At 34.9% G+C, this 6,451-nt stretch overlaps 1 long non-coding RNA gene across 1 annotated transcript; it reads right to left on the minus strand.

The window, feature by feature from the left end:
- Positions 1 to 812: 812 nt before the first annotated feature.
- LOC130101117 (uncharacterized) lies at positions 813 to 2,496 on the minus strand. The gene is made up of 3 exons (XR_008808950.1): positions 2,436 to 2,496; positions 2,294 to 2,353; positions 813 to 950 (listed from the first exon to the last, which is right to left on the minus strand). It is a non-coding gene; the product is annotated as an uncharacterized LOC130101117 (long non-coding RNA).
- Positions 2,497 to 6,451: the final 3,955 nt, after the last annotated feature.

Consider the following 6,451-nt stretch of genomic DNA (forward strand, 5'->3'; position numbering starts at 1 on the left):
CTATTTAGCAGTAGGGGGCGTGTCCACTCATGATGGGGAGGAGAGAGAGTGAGCTATTTAGCAGTAGGGGGCGTGTCCACTCATGATGGGGGAGGAGAGAGAGTGAGCAAGATGGAGATTTGAAGAAAGACTGTAGAAAGAAAGATGGCTGAGAGACATTACAAAAGAGGAATATGAGAAGGGTTATGATCAGGCAAGAGCTTTAGGACCCGCATTAATATTAGTAAAGCCTTCCAGTGCTGGAGAGACCTGAGCAGGAAGGCCTGAAAACAGACGTGTTGTTTCTGCTCATATGTGAGTAACATTGGTTTTGGTGTTTCACAGAGTCAAGATGCTGTTTTTATAATGTTACTGTAGTAACAGGACAGTTTTGAGGGTCATTGTTTGTCTGGAGCTGCTGGCGACTAACAACCAGCTCTTGCTTGTACATACTCTGGTGTACTGTACTGTATGTTGTCGTTCCTTTATTCATCATCTTTGCTTTGTTTTTCACTAAGCATGATTTTGCTTTGCTCCAGCTATGATAAAGGGACGTGTGTGTTCGTGCATTTGAAGGGAGGGCTGTTTGTTTTGGTTGATTTCAAATATGTTTCTCAGAAATCGCTTACTGCACCTTTAATTTAATTAAATAAATCAGTTCCGAGATAGACTCCGCCCACACACTCTTCTGATTGGCTGTGAGCTGTGATTGATGTTGCATCTGCCGTAGAGAAACAAATTGCTTGTTTTTGAAATCTTTTGATTGAGATATTGTCGTTCAGGCACGTATCGTCTGAGATCTGAGATCCCGGCACAGATGTTCAGGTGTTGTTGTGTGTGAGAGAAACACTTGCATTGATGGCGTTCTCCTGGAGCTTGATGTGAAGGCGGTAGCTGGTTAAGGCAATGACAGGTTCCTCTGCCCCCCCGACATGGTCCACACACTCGCCGTGCAGCAGCGGGAACACGACCTGCCATTACAGACACCATCACTAGGGCCCTAATATATATATATTACAAAAGCTTTCTATTTCAGATAAATGCTGTTCTTTTAAACTTTCTATTCATCAAAGAATCCTGAAAAGAAAATGTTTTCAACATTGATAATAATAATCATAAATCATAGTAAATCATCATATTAGAGTGATTTCTGAAGTATCATGTGACACTGAAGACTGGAGTAATGATGCTGAAAATTCAGCTTTGATCACAGGAATAAATTACACTTTACTATATATTCACATAGAAAACAGTTATTTTAAATTGTAATAATATTTCACAATATTGCTGTTTCTTTTCTATTTATAATTAAACAAATGCAGCCTTGGTGAGCAGAAGAGACTTTTTAAAAACATTAAAAATCTTACCGATCCCAAATTTTTGAATGGCAGTGTATTTACCCTGCGTGTGTGTGTGTGTGTGTGTGTATATATATATATATATATATATATATATTATGAATTTGTATTACAAGCATATAAATATACACAAGCATGCATGTACAATCATATATATGTGATTGTACATGCATGCTTGTGTATATGTATATGCTTGTAATACAAATTACTATCAAAAAAGGTGGTAATCAAATGAATGCATAAAACTTATTAACAACAAGATTAATGAGTCTTTTAAAATGTAATCATATAAAACTTGAATAATTTTTTTTTTTGCCAAACAAAGTGCTTCTGCACAATAGAGGTTTAATGTTTAAATTAAAACAAATTTGGATATTGTGTTATATTTAAAAAAAAAACATGCATCAATATTGTGTATTATTAATATATTACTAGACGTACATTCTACTGTACAACAGTTATTTCTGTCATAATGTCAAACTGAACATTATGCAAACTTAATATTTCAATAGCAGCCTTTTTGCACATTAATATTCGCAGACTGTGTGCAAAATCCAAATTAAGTTTGTGTTTACATAATATATGTGTGTATAATTATTTTGTGTATATATATATAAATACACACATGCATGTATACATTTGAGATATATTTGCATGTATGTATATTTATATATAATTTATATATTAATATTTTATGTACAAATAACACATTTTTCATAAATATATACATGCATGCGTGTGTATTTATATATACAAAATAATTACACACAGTACACACTCACATATATTATGTAAACACAAACTTTTATTTTGGATGGGATTATTTGTTGCACAGCCGTAATGGATTCTGCGATTCCGTCCTCGATTTCTGCACATGAATTTCTCAAAGAAGAGCTCAAATTAATAATTAAAACATTCTGTGGCTCTCAGAACTAAACGAGGAAGCGCTGTGATACCTGTCGGTTCTCCGGCTCCGGGCTCTCGCGGGCCTCCGGACTCTGCGGCCCCTCTTCAACCTTCACAACACAAGCATCGTATGTGAACAGAGTCATCAGACATCAGTGATCTGAGAGATTTAATGAGGGTTAGAGGTCTCACCATGGCCCCGGGACTGCTGGGTAAAACGGATCCGCAGGCCACAGACGACCTGAGAGACGGCAGTTAGTTATAAAGATCATCTGCATGTTATGCATTTGCATTTATTAAAATATTTCTCAGTTCAGCCGTCAATAAGAGCGTCATATACAGGTGAAACTGGAAAAATGAGAATATGGTGCAAAAGTTCATTTATTTCAGTAATTCAACTTTAAATATGAAACTAATATATTATATAGACTCATTACATGCAAAGTGAGATATTTCAAGCCTTTATTTGTTATAATTGTGATGATTATGGCTTACAGATATGAAAACCTTTTCACAATATTCTAATTTTGAATTTGGGGTTTCCATAAGCTGTAAGCCATAATCATCCAAATTATAACAAATAAAGGCTTGAAATATCTCACTTTGCATGTAATGAGTCTATATAATATATTAGTTTCACCTTTTAAGTTGAGAAAATATGATAATAACAGCAAAGAAAATATGAATCATGTAAATATGCATGAAGGAAATGATAAACATGAAAGATTGTTTTTTTGTATTATTTTTTCATTTGTGTGATGAATTTGTGGTGTAAATCAGTGTTATTTTAGTGTTATTGAGATATTATTGTAGTTTGTATCAATATTTAAAAATATTTTTATATTTTGTTAAAGTTTAAGTAACTTTGTTGTATTTTTTTGTCATTTTTATTTTTGTAGTTTTTTTATTAATTTATTGTCTCAAAAATGTCTCAGTAAAATGTTTTGCATGACAGTCACTTTTAGTAACACGTCACAAGGTTCATTAGTTAACATTAGTTAATTAGCTTAACATGAACTAAGAATCAGCACGTATTAATCTGAATTACTGAAATAAATGAACTTTTGCACGATATTCTAATTGTTCCAGTTTCACCTGTATATGAGCACAGTAACGGATGCAATTAAAAAAGGGCCATCCCTAAAGATATCCCTCCCTCCACTTCACAAACAATGACATAATCAATTAAACATTTCATAATCAATGAGGCGTTCGGCTGTTCCTGGATCATGCTGAAGGTTTTTAAAGCGGATCAATACAGCATTAGCTGAGACTGAACCTATAGATCGTATGGATTTACCTTGTAGACACACTTGTGTAAATATTAACAACCACAAAAACAAGAGAAAACAATAAGAAATGATATTTTACATAAATAAAATGAAGGCTTAAAGATTATTTTCAAGGCAAATTCACCCGTACTGTAAAACAAACAGTACTGTCAATTGCGTTTGATTTAAATCAGCATAAACACACATTAAAACAAATACTATCATGATATATAAAAGCTTTATGATTTAAATTATATTATTGTTTGCATTATAGTAATCAAAATGTTTTTAGATTAAAGTAATACCAATTTAATTGTCATGAAAATAATGTCACGATGATGTCAACCACACAGTTTTATTATTTCTGTCTTACAATAATTCATATTATCACAGAAGAACTGGGATAGAAGTTTATAGTTGGGATATAAACACTGATGTCTACAGTAGAGATCACAATACAGTAAATCAGCTTCTGACAGTAACTTGACGCTTCAAATAAAGATAATGAATCGTTAATTCAAGAGATTTGTTCAAAAACATGATTCATTCATGTGAGTTAGTCATTGAATCAGTCACTCGTTCAATCTGATTATTTTTAAAATTATTAATTCAAATTAGTTCAATATTTGTTAAATCGACTGCAAGAATTAACATTTTGTTGTCATTTTGTTGTTTTGTTTAGTTGTACAGAATCATTTAGCAAATTGTGAAATCACTGAACAAAAAATTATGATTCTCAATTTCTCCATAATCGTGCATCTCTAGGATTTATGAATGATTTTCCTGGCCTCGGGTGATAAATAGAGTCATGTAAGGTCTCACCGATCTTAACCACACCTGAGGAGGCTTTAATAACGGCAATATTTCTTATCTTCAGAAAAGGATTTTCATTACTACAATAAATGTGAAATAAAACTGAATGAAAGCATAAGTTGCATCATGTATTGATGCATCAGAAAACCAAGTTGAAATTTGAATTGGAGAAAACAAGTTAAAGGATTACTTCACTTCAGAATTAAAATTATAATTTACTCTCCCGCACGTCATCCAAGATGTTCACGTCTTTCTTTCTTCAGTCGGAAAGAAATGAAGGTTTTTGAGGAAAACATTCCTCATTTCCTCCATATAGTGACTTCAATGGGGTCCAACGGGTCGAAGGTCCAGATGTGAGTTTCAGTGCAGCTTCAAAGTCTCGACACGATCCAGCCGAGGAATAAGAGTCTGATCTAGACAAACCAGCCGACATTTATAACAAAATAAACATTTATATACTTTATAACCACTAATGCTGGTCTTCCACGAGCTGTGATGCGACACACATTGCGTGATCAGGGTGAAAGGTCAAGCGGGACGTAGGCGTAAGAACAGACGTAGTGTTTACAAAGCCGTGCACAAAGACTAAGACAAACGCCATTTACAAAATAAATAAATAAATAAAAGGTAAAACAACGATGTGAGCAATTTTGAAGTTGGAGGAGAAAATGAGATGGAGTTGTTCGCCCTATCCTACATTTATGAGCCGGAACACGCGTGACCTTTCACCCTGATCACGTAATGTGTGTCGCATCACAGCTCGTGGAAGACCAGCATTAGTGGTTATAAAGTATATAAATGTTTATTTTGTTATAAATGTCGGCTGGTTTGTCTAGATCAGACTCTTATTCCTCGGCTGGATCGTGTCGAGACTTTGAAGCTGCACTGAAACTCACATCTGGACCTTCGACCCGTTGGACCCCATTGAAGTCACTATATGGAGGAAATGAGGAATGTTTTCCTCAAAAACCTTCATTTCTTTTCCACAGAAGAAAGAAAGACGTGAACATCTTGGATGACGTGCGGGAGAGTAAATTCTGAACTAATCCTTTAACTCATCTGCAAATCTTCCTCTATACCACACATGCACTAACATGCACACATTCCATGCAATGCATTTCTGACACGTGACGTTACAGTGAAGGTCTACAGACCTGGATCTGGTTCTGGATCTGGATCTGGATCTCTGCGTGTGGAGCAGACGCTCAAAGAAAGAAAGAAAGGCTGCAAGAGATTATAACACATATTTACACAAAATTAGAAAATGCAAATTGCACTATGATATATATATAGTGCAACATATTTACACAATGATATAAGGCGCAACATAATAATCGGATCGTGTGTTATTGTAGCAAACTACTGTTTCTTTTCTCAAGGCATTGCATACTCTCTCACATACTTTGTGAAACCAAAACAAAGGAAAAGGAAGCAGAATAAAGTGCAGAGATAGCGATCTGAACTCAGCCACAGTAATGGGGAAGCTTCAAAACATCATCCATTATTCTCAAATAGATAATACATAATAATACGGCTTATTAAAGAGTGTCAGGCTTGCAGGAGTAATATGTGACCTGATCAAAATTCATAGTCAACCAATAATAAACAGGAGGGTGGATTAAAAAGGAAACCGGTTTTGCATGACGAGCTTTTGAAGGGCAGCGCAAGTTAAAACTCCCTGATCCGCTGCTATTAGATGGAAATGAACACCAATCTAAGAAAGGTTATGCAAACAAAAAGGGCTTGTTATGCTGTTATACTAGCCGGGAATATCTGTACGCCATTACGACAGATATGTTATCATGCTTTTCAACCCTGCAGAAGTGGTTTAGTGAGACTATTGCAGGAGTGTCTAATCTCACATCATGCCAAATCAAATAATCAATTAGCAAAGGTAGGTCAGATAAAAGCATATACCTACACTTATTTATTATGTGTTTTTACAACAGTATGCCAGCTGTTGATTCTAGTACAGATCAAACCTAGTGAGCTGCCTATCTAGACAGCAGTGAGATGTCAACTAAGACTCTGACCGAGTCGATGATGCCTAAAACTGTAGTTTACCAAGGATACAGTCTAGATAGGTGCACTAGATATGCTAGTTTGACCATCATTGAACTGACA

The sequence above is a fragment of the Rhinichthys klamathensis genome, unplaced genomic scaffold (genome assembly GCF_029890125.1).
Source record: "Rhinichthys klamathensis goyatoka isolate OS25496 unplaced genomic scaffold, OSU_Roscu_1.1 h1tg000252l_1, whole genome shotgun sequence".
In the NCBI taxonomy this organism is placed as follows: Eukaryota; Metazoa; Chordata; class Actinopteri; order Cypriniformes; family Leuciscidae; genus Rhinichthys; species Rhinichthys klamathensis.